The sequence below is a fragment of the Tupaia chinensis genome, unplaced genomic scaffold, assembly GCF_000334495.1.
Source record: "Tupaia chinensis unplaced genomic scaffold, TupChi_1.0 Scaffold000361_1, whole genome shotgun sequence".
NCBI lineage: Eukaryota > Metazoa > Chordata > Mammalia > Scandentia > Tupaiidae > Tupaia > Tupaia belangeri.
In genome coordinates this window covers 436668-445652 of record NW_006159857.1, presented here as the reverse complement: position 1 = coordinate 445652, position 8985 = coordinate 436668, and the positions used below count along the sequence as shown (strand labels likewise).

At 37.4% G+C, this 8985-nt stretch overlaps 1 protein-coding gene across 1 annotated transcript in view; it reads left to right on the top strand.

Moving 5' to 3' along the window:
• Positions 1 to 6: 6 nt before the first annotated feature.
• The window catches only part of BOLL (boule RNA binding protein), a 45384-nt gene continuing 36405 nt past the window's right edge, over positions 7 to 8985 (top strand). The window contains exons 1-3 of the mRNA XM_027773611.1: positions 7 to 256; positions 3277 to 3420; positions 6846 to 6901. The gene's annotated coding sequence lies outside the window, so the exon portion shown is untranslated. The remainder of the gene's footprint in view (positions 257 to 3276; positions 3421 to 6845; positions 6902 to 8985) is intronic.

Sequence of the window (8985 nt, the reverse complement as noted above, 5' to 3'; positions counted from 1 at the left end):
CCCGCCACTGCTGCTGGCGGCTTTGCGGGGCAAAATTTCTCGCTGGCTAGCCTTCTTTTCCCTCCCGCACTTTGGTGGGGAGGGGGTGGACCCTCGTGTCAGTGCCCAAGTTCACGATGACCCGAGAGAACCCGAGGAAGCTGTCGCTGGGGCCATTTCCCCCAGCGCCTCGACTTGCTGGCCCCGGAGGGGAAGGAGCACCGAGGCCGTGACTGCGACGGTTAGCCCGCCCTCTTGCTGTCGCCTTCTTTGCCAAGTACATGATAGATGTCCAGGTTAATTCTCAGGGCACTTGACTTTGGAGGAGAATTTTAATAAACTCTTTAGTGCTGGAGGTTTTACTGAGCAAAGGACTCTTTCTTCCAGCCCAATAGCACCCCCCTACCTAGGCGCTTTTAAAAGCACGTCTAATTATTGCCCCAGAATTGGAGACTTGCTTTGTTGTTTAATCCAGTGCTCAGTTGCCTTCCTCTAAAGAGTTTATAGTGGCCTGTTCCTGAACTTTGTAATTGCCCACATTAACTTTTTTTTTTTTTTTTTGCTATTATTAATGCCCTATTCTTAAGCCTTCTGCCTAATGTATGGCATATCGTGAAGCGGTCTGGCCTGCAAAAATGATTCGTTCATGTATTCATTCGGCAAATATTCATTGAGTACCTGCTGTGTTCTGTGACTACTTAGAGATGCTGCTGTGACAAAAAACGGGCAAAAACCCTGCCATCATGAACATTACACTGCAGTGGAAAGAGACATTATAAACATAATAAGTCAGTTATATAGAAAATGATAAGCGGTAAGGAGAAAAAACAGTTGGAACCCACAATAGAGCAGGAGCCTTAGAGACAGGAGAATGAAGTTAATTGGGTATAAGATGACGTTTTCTTTTCTCAGTGAGTATCCTTTAATTTCTCAAAATTGGAAGTAAAGCATTTTGTTCATTTTATCCCTCTCTCAATGCAAAATATAGAGTTCGTCTTTAAACAAACTTGAGAACAAATGAGTTCTTCCATTGAACACTTGTTTTTAAGAGAATTTCATAAAAACTGACCTTTTTAAAATTTAGCAAACTGGTATTTTTTTTTCTTTTTGGGGGAGAGGTTTTTGCTATAGGGCACATGCACTGGCCAGAAAGACAGAGAGAGACAAAAAGACAGAAAGCAAGAAATCACACACACACACCCCCCCAGGGGCAAAGGCCACACCGATCCATTCTCCTCATGCTCTTCTCAGGTTCTTGGGCACACTCACCCAGCATGAGTTTAAGCCACCGGGTCCAGGACTCGAACTGCGGTCGACTACATGGGAGTCCAGCCACATAGCCTTTATACCAACTGCTGGTCCTGCAAACTGGTAATTTCTACACTCTATAAACAAATGAGCAGAGAGAATTATGTCTACTAGAGCTATTGTATTATCTTTAGCACTACAGATCCACCATTGAAAAGGGAGACTAAGCAGCATACACCTGTAGGACACAGGGACAGAAAGTTTTCTCTTGATAGTTTGAGACCACCCTGGGCCATGTATCAAGAACCTGTCTGAAAGTAAAAGGGAGGGAGGGAGGAAAAATTTAGCTACTGGAGAAAGTGACTTTAAATGATCAGAGAATAGCAGTTAAAATTAGATTTCCAGGGGCCAGCAGATGGCCTAATGGTTATGTGGCTGGACTCCCGCGTACTCCACCACAGTTCGAGTCCCTAGCCTGGCAGCTTAAAACTCACACAGAGTGTGTGTACACATGTGCCCAAAATCCTGAGAAAAAAAGGGTTTGCCAAGTGGCCATCCCCCCTGAGGGATGATATCTAGCTTTCTGTCTGGCAAGCACATGCACCCTATAGCAAAAATCTCTAAGAAAGAAAAAAATAATTAGATTTCCAGGTTTTTTTGGTGGAAACTACAACATAGTAACTTTTTGATGACTTTTCTGTTTAAAAGAAGTATTTGTGAACTCCTTTGTTAGGGTGTATATATTTTCCCACTTCAAGACTGGATGGGGAAGAAGTCCAGTCTAATAGTCATAGTGGCCATAATCCCTTAAATTAGGGATTATGGGTTTTTTCAACCAATGAAGTGACAGAGGAAAACTGTGGAAAAGAACAATTCTATTACATAAATTGCAAATTTGTTTTTATGTATGTTTCTCAGAGAATTGCAGTTACAAATTTCAAGCTTTGTGAAGCATTCATTTAGTATGTTGGACTATCTCAGAAGTCTGCCTACTGTTCCTAGACGGAAAATAATTAGCAATGTCTTGAATCATTTTCTCTTCCAAAAACTATCAATTCTTGTTTTTTTTTTTTCTGTTGTGCCTTACAAGTCTATTACCTTTGCCATTTTGCAGAGGCTTATATGTTAATGCACATTTATTAAAATTTAAATTAGGTCCTCAGAATTGTGGATATGTTACTGAACTCAATTCTTTGGTGTAAAAAAAAAGTATACTTATGAGTTGTATGTGTGTGTGTGTGTGTGTGTGTGTGCGTGTGTGTGTGTGTGTGTTTATTTATTTATTTATTTTACAATAAGTTGTATTAGAAATAACTGACAGGGCTTAGTTCTGTGTTACATGATTTTTAGAGGGAGTTTAAGGAAGAAGGGCGTTACTTACGAATGCATGTTGTCAGGACATGGGAGTAATGCTATGATTGAGTGTATTCTTATCTAAAAGACAAGAAAAATGTATCAACACTAAAGTTGTGGTTGGTAAAGAAGGAGCAGTCACTCATAATAGCCAGGATAGAGGGATATTTACTCATACTTGAGGTTTGGATAATGCTTTAGTTTTTGTCAATATTCAGACATGAATACTGATGGAGTGGTCTTGTTTTATCTTGATCCATCACAGTCAGAATGACTGTGTCTGATGTTGATGTTCTGTTAAAAAGAGACCACAGCCTAGCTGTGAGTGCCAAGCAAACTCCTAACAAACCAGGGCCTAATTGGTGGTGACAGGCCAGCTTTTAGCTATCCAGGACTGTTTTTCTTTTAAACTTCTTTTATGTTTTAATACTCCTCTTTAAATAATACATTTCATGATAATTAATATAAGTATATTTAAATAATGTATTTAATATCGTCTCTATAGTGGAATAGATTCTGTTTCCTATATTTTATGCTTCTCCCCAAAACTATTAACTCTTAACTATAAATGTCATAATATCAAAAAAGTCTAGGATACCATACTTTGTGTAAATGACCCATCTTTTTGAAAGATTTTTTCAGCCTGTATCAAAACTGATACCAGTGTTAAAAGTTTAAAAGAATTTTATTTTACAGCAAACATCAAATCAGACTCAAACAGATTCATTATCTCCATCCCCTAATCCTGTGTCACCTGTGCCTTTGAATAACCCAGCAAGTGCCCCAAGATACGGAACGGTGATCCCAAATCGCATCTTTGTAGGAGGAATTGACTTTAAGGTACCTATTTACGCATGAGCATAGTGTATATTTTTCATTAGTGTTATTTGATTTCTTAGAAATTGTTTCTTTGTGCAACTATAAAATAATAACATATTTGCATAATGATTAATGCCTTTCAAATTATTTTAATATAAAGAGTCTTTCAACAATTATGTAGATTAAATACAACATATAGAATTGTTCAGTTCCACATACAAGGAAATTGATGCCCAATGAGCTTATAGTAATAGGCTTCTAGCTACTTAGTGGCAGAGTAACACTAGAATGCTAGTTTTCTGACTCATAGTTCCATATTCTTCATGTCCATACCACACTAATTTTACTTTCTTGCATAATACTCCAGTGGCCCAAATAATGAGTGATTATGATTTTCTTTTTCTTTATTTTTTTTTAATTTGCTAGAGGACACCTGCACTCTCCATAGCAGGGATAGTAAGAAAGCACATACAACCACCACCACCACCACCCCCAGGTGTATAGCACACTGCATTCCCTTCTCCATTTCTCCTTTCAGGATTTTTAGCATGCGCACACACATCTGGCATGTTTTTCAAGCCACAGGGTCTAGGACTCAAATCATGCAATCAGTCATGTTCAGTCAAGCCACTTTAACCACCTTGCCACTAGCTGACCCAGTGATTATGATTTCCAAAAGAAAACTCAATTAAAAAATATTTTTTTAGTCCTATGAAATCCTGCGTCTTTCTGAATCTTATCTCAGATTTCTAAGCAACCTCCTAGACTTTCATCTTTTGCAAATTACTTTCTACGAAAAGATTCTAAATTTGATCACCAAAAAAGGCCCATGTTCCTCTTGAGAAAAAAAGCATCTTAACAGTAATATATTTAAACCATGTAATCAGCTATTTCATCTCACTCTTTCAGAGAGATATAGTTTGTGAGATTATTTTCATCATTTCCTTATGTGGGAAGTAATATTGTAGTAAACAACTATAAAAAAAGCATTCATGGATACATTGAGTAGAATACCCTTATTTCCAAATGGATATATAGAAGCATCTCCAGGCTCTCATAGTACATATTAGAAATTATAGGGAGAGTTGTCCTTTCTAACAACAAAAACCCTTAGGCCATTAGGTATCATTTTTCACATAACTCACCATTCCTATAATCTATCACAATTTGAGTAAAATTACTTTTTTTCCTATTCAAGAGAAATGTTACTTTAGTGTATTTTCCAAAATAATGTGTCTTGAACAAATATGTGATTATTTTTCTAAGAAGGAAGAAAATTATTGCATATAACATGTTTATTTTTAAAGGATTTTCTGTATAGAAAATATTAATTTATCAAAATAAGCAGAAAATATTAATTATCAAAAATAATATTCTTGTTCAGAATTCATTTATAGTAGCTTAGTGTGTTGTTTTAATTTTTCAGTAAATATAAACATTTGTTTGGCCAGATTATTCTAGGTTAAAGCCTACTAGCTATAATATGAACTATGCAGATCATTGATACAATGTAGCCATAGCAGGACCAACAGATGCAATAATGGTTATGTCTCTGGGCTCCCACATAGTCAACCATGATTCCAGTACCATACCCAGGGAGTTAAAACTCATGCTAGGAGCATGTGCTTGCATGCCCAAAATCCCAAGAGGAGAATGGAGGAGAAGCAAGTGTGGTGAGGCCATTCTCCCAGGGGGTGATTTCTCACTTCCTGTCTCTCTCTATCTTTCCAGCGAGCACACACGCCCTATAGCAAAAAATCTCTCTTTCAATAAATGAATAAATAAATAATAATACAGCCTTAACTTTAAGGTAACTGATGGGGTTTCTTCCACTATGCTGTTTTCAATGTCATAGAAAAATTACAGCAAGAAAATAGTTTACTGTAGCAGCAAACTTTATCCCATCCCCCCCCCTCCCCCGCCACAGGGAGCATGTGCTTGCTGAAGACAGACAGAGAGGGAAAGTGAAAAATCTCTGCCACAGAAGGGATGGTCATGCCACAATCCCTTCTCCTCCATTCTTCTCTTGGGGTTTTGGGCATGCACACACATGTGCCCTGCATATGTTTCAAGCTATAGGGTCAGGAGCTTGAACCACAGAGTTGGCCATGTGGAATCCAGAATCTTAAAAACATCATGCCACCTGCTGGCCCCAGTCTCAGGCTTTTAAAACCTCTAATTTTCAGAAGCCTACAGATTATTCCTTTTAATGTTTAATCACTAAGATTTTCTGTCTCCTTTTCAACAAAGAAGTAGAGCTGCAAATGTGAGCTGGCCATTCTCCTACCAGAGAACAGTTTGAATTAATTTGTTTTCAAATCTCTAATGGCAGAATTAATTCGTTTTCAAGTCTAATAGCAATCCTATTCTGGCATTAATTCCTTTCTATGTTTATTGAAATAAAAGGGATTCAGTTATTCTTAGATTAACTCAGTATTGTCATTATCCAGTTTAGCAGGTTTTTTGTTACCAACTAAAAAAATCAATAATTTATTTAAGTAGTGACGTAACAGTTGAACTCTAAAGCCATAGTTCTGCCCTAAGATGTGTCTTTTCCCATGTATATAAATTTTTTTCTGGGGACATTTAAAGTTATTCTTAGAGGCAGTTACAGGTAAACCAGAAAATAAAAATTGCAGAATAAGCACTCTGAAAATGTGATATGAGTCTATTAGACTATTTTCATTACAACTAGATATGCCAAAATCAGCTTTGTAGACATATGGTACAATGTTTAGCTACTTGAGTGTCATAATGTCTATATTTATCTGAAGTCTGGATTGAAAACAGTTATAGTATCTCATATATTTAGATCTTTTATAGTCATTCCATTGTTACCACAAGTTTGAGTTCAAGTGCTTTGGGAAATACATTCCTTTCCTAAGACCTGACTCTTCCTGGAGAGCATTCTGATTAAAATAAAGAGACTGGCATGGGCCACCATAACCTAGTTCCACTGCCATGACTGTTGGCCTCTCTGAACCACAAGAGTCAGTAGTAATATGCTTTTACCATGGTTATAACAAATCTAATCCAAATTAGTTTCTTAGAAACTGCCAACAATAATCATTTAAAGATTCATTCTATGATCATGAACTTTCTTTATAGATTTAAAATAATTCAGCTCAATATTTTTTTATTGCTATACAGTAGTTTAACAGGATAGACAGGATAGCTACTACACAACACAAGGTTGAAGTTTTTCTATGCTACAATGCATCATGACTTTTTAGACAATGTTGATTTTAATACCTAAGTGGTTTCATGCACTGTTTTGATGATGAGAGGTGCTCAGTTATTTATAACTTTTCTGTCTTCTAAGCAAGCACAAGCAACATTTCACTTTTGTTCATTTAAAAATGTTTTGTTAATTTAAAAATGTTTTTAATGTTTTCTTTTTATATCATTAGACAAATGAAAATGACTTAAGAAAATTTTTTTCCCAGTATGGGTCTGTAAAAGAAGTGAAGATTGTAAATGACAGAGCTGGAGTCTCTAAAGGGTTAGTATCACTACAAATAACAAATAGAATTTATTTTTCATTGGATTACTAGGTTGTGTATGCTAATTTACTTTGGTTCCATTCTTAAACAGAGAATTTCACGCTTTCCTTCCTTTTACCTTTGGTAATCCGTTTGATTTATGTATGTTATGTGCATGTATAAGTGTATATATTTTGGAGGTGGGGGACACTATAAAATTACTGTAGCAGCAAGTGGTTTGGTTTTTTTGTTTGTTTTTTTTGTTTTGTTTTGTTTTGTTTGGGGGGAGCCATAGGATGCATGCATTCGCCAAAGAAAGGGAAAGTGAGAAATCACTCCCCAAGGAGGATGGCCACACCATAATCCCTTCTCCTCCATTCTCTCTAGGGATTTTGGAAATGTACTCACACATGCCAGCATGTTTTTCAAGCCACCAGGCCCAGGACTTGAACTGCAGAGTCAGCCATGTTGGATCCAGTGCCTTAACCACCACATCATAGGCTGGCTGACTATGTAATTTCTTAATTTGTGGAAAATTATTTTTGCATTAGCTGAAGGGACCATTCAGTGTTAGACAGCAACTATTTAATGTTGAAAAGCATATGTACAATACATAAAGAACCAGAAACTGAAATTAGCAGAAACTTTCATAATTGTATCCCTGGCTTTTTTCTTTGTTTTCAAGTTGCCTTATAGTGTGTGTGCTTGCCTAAGAGACATAGAGAGAGGGAGAGGGAGAAAGTGTTCCCCAATGGGGCATGCTGCAATCTCTTCTCCTCCATCTCTCCATCCTTTCAGGATTTAGAGTTTACACACGAATGCGTCAGCATGTTTTCCAAGCTGCCAAGTCCAGGACTTGAAATTCAGAGTTAGCTACATGGTATCCAGCTCCCTTAACCACCAAGTCACAGTTGGCCTTCCTTGCTTTAAACTATAGTGAGCATTATGTGAAGATAGCTGACCCTCCAAGGAATGTCTGTAGGTTGTGCCTCAGAGACCTAATAAGAGGACTTGTATGAGAAATGTAACTCTAATGAGAATGATCTTTAATTGCTATACCAAGAAGAATAAAAATTAAGAAAGAAATTGACTGTGTAGAGCTGTTTCAGTGAATTGTAATGTGAACAAAAGCCAAATTTCAGAGAGAAAAAAGGTAGTTCTCATAGTACACTCAATTAAGTTTGACTGCAAAGTTAAAAGAAAACAGATAAGGCAGTGGAGATCAATGAAGGATTGTGTTTGTTTTCTTGAAAAAGAGATGGGGACATATTTATAGTCTTAAAAGAAGGGACTAAAAAGATGACTAGAAAACATATTAGTGAGAAAAAAACACATATATATATTACAGGTATCTTACTATGGGATGGGTCTCACAGAAAGGTTATTTTTAAAGAGATGAGATACTTCCCCAGGCTGTCAAACAATTTCAAGGTGAATTGATATTGTGCCTCTTGTTGCTAACAGAATTTGCAATATTTTAGTTACAATCATGTTTTTTATCGTTGAATAAAAGCACATGGAAATGTAAACTGTATTTTATGTATTTTCCACTAGGTGGTGGATGTGTTCTACCAGAAACACATCAGTGTTAGTGTCAAACTGACTACTCTTGTTTAATGTAGGCTAAGATAAATTCCTTTGTTAAAAAAGAAACTTTAGGGGGCCAGCAAGTGGCATAGTGGTTAAGGCACTGGATCCCAAATGGCCAATTGGGAGGTTTGAGTCCCAGACAGGGGGGCTTGAGAAACATGTCAGGTGCATGTGAGTGTGTGTGTCCAAAATCCCAAGAGGAGAAAGGATTGCAGCATGGCCATCCTCCCTGGGGGGTCATTTCTCTCTCTCTAGACTAGAGAGCACATATACCATATAACAAAAAAAAAAAATTATGATCCAATAATTATATATTTTTTGCTTTTTTTTGGAGAGGTTTTACGCTATTGGCGCATGCGCTCGCCAGACAGATAGAGAGAGACATAGAGACAGCGAGAAATCACCCCCCAGAGGGGATGGTCACGCCGCAATCCCTTCTCCTCTATTCTCCTCTCGGGATCTTGGGCATGCATGCACACGCGCCCAGCGTGAGTTGTAAGCCACCGGGTCCGGG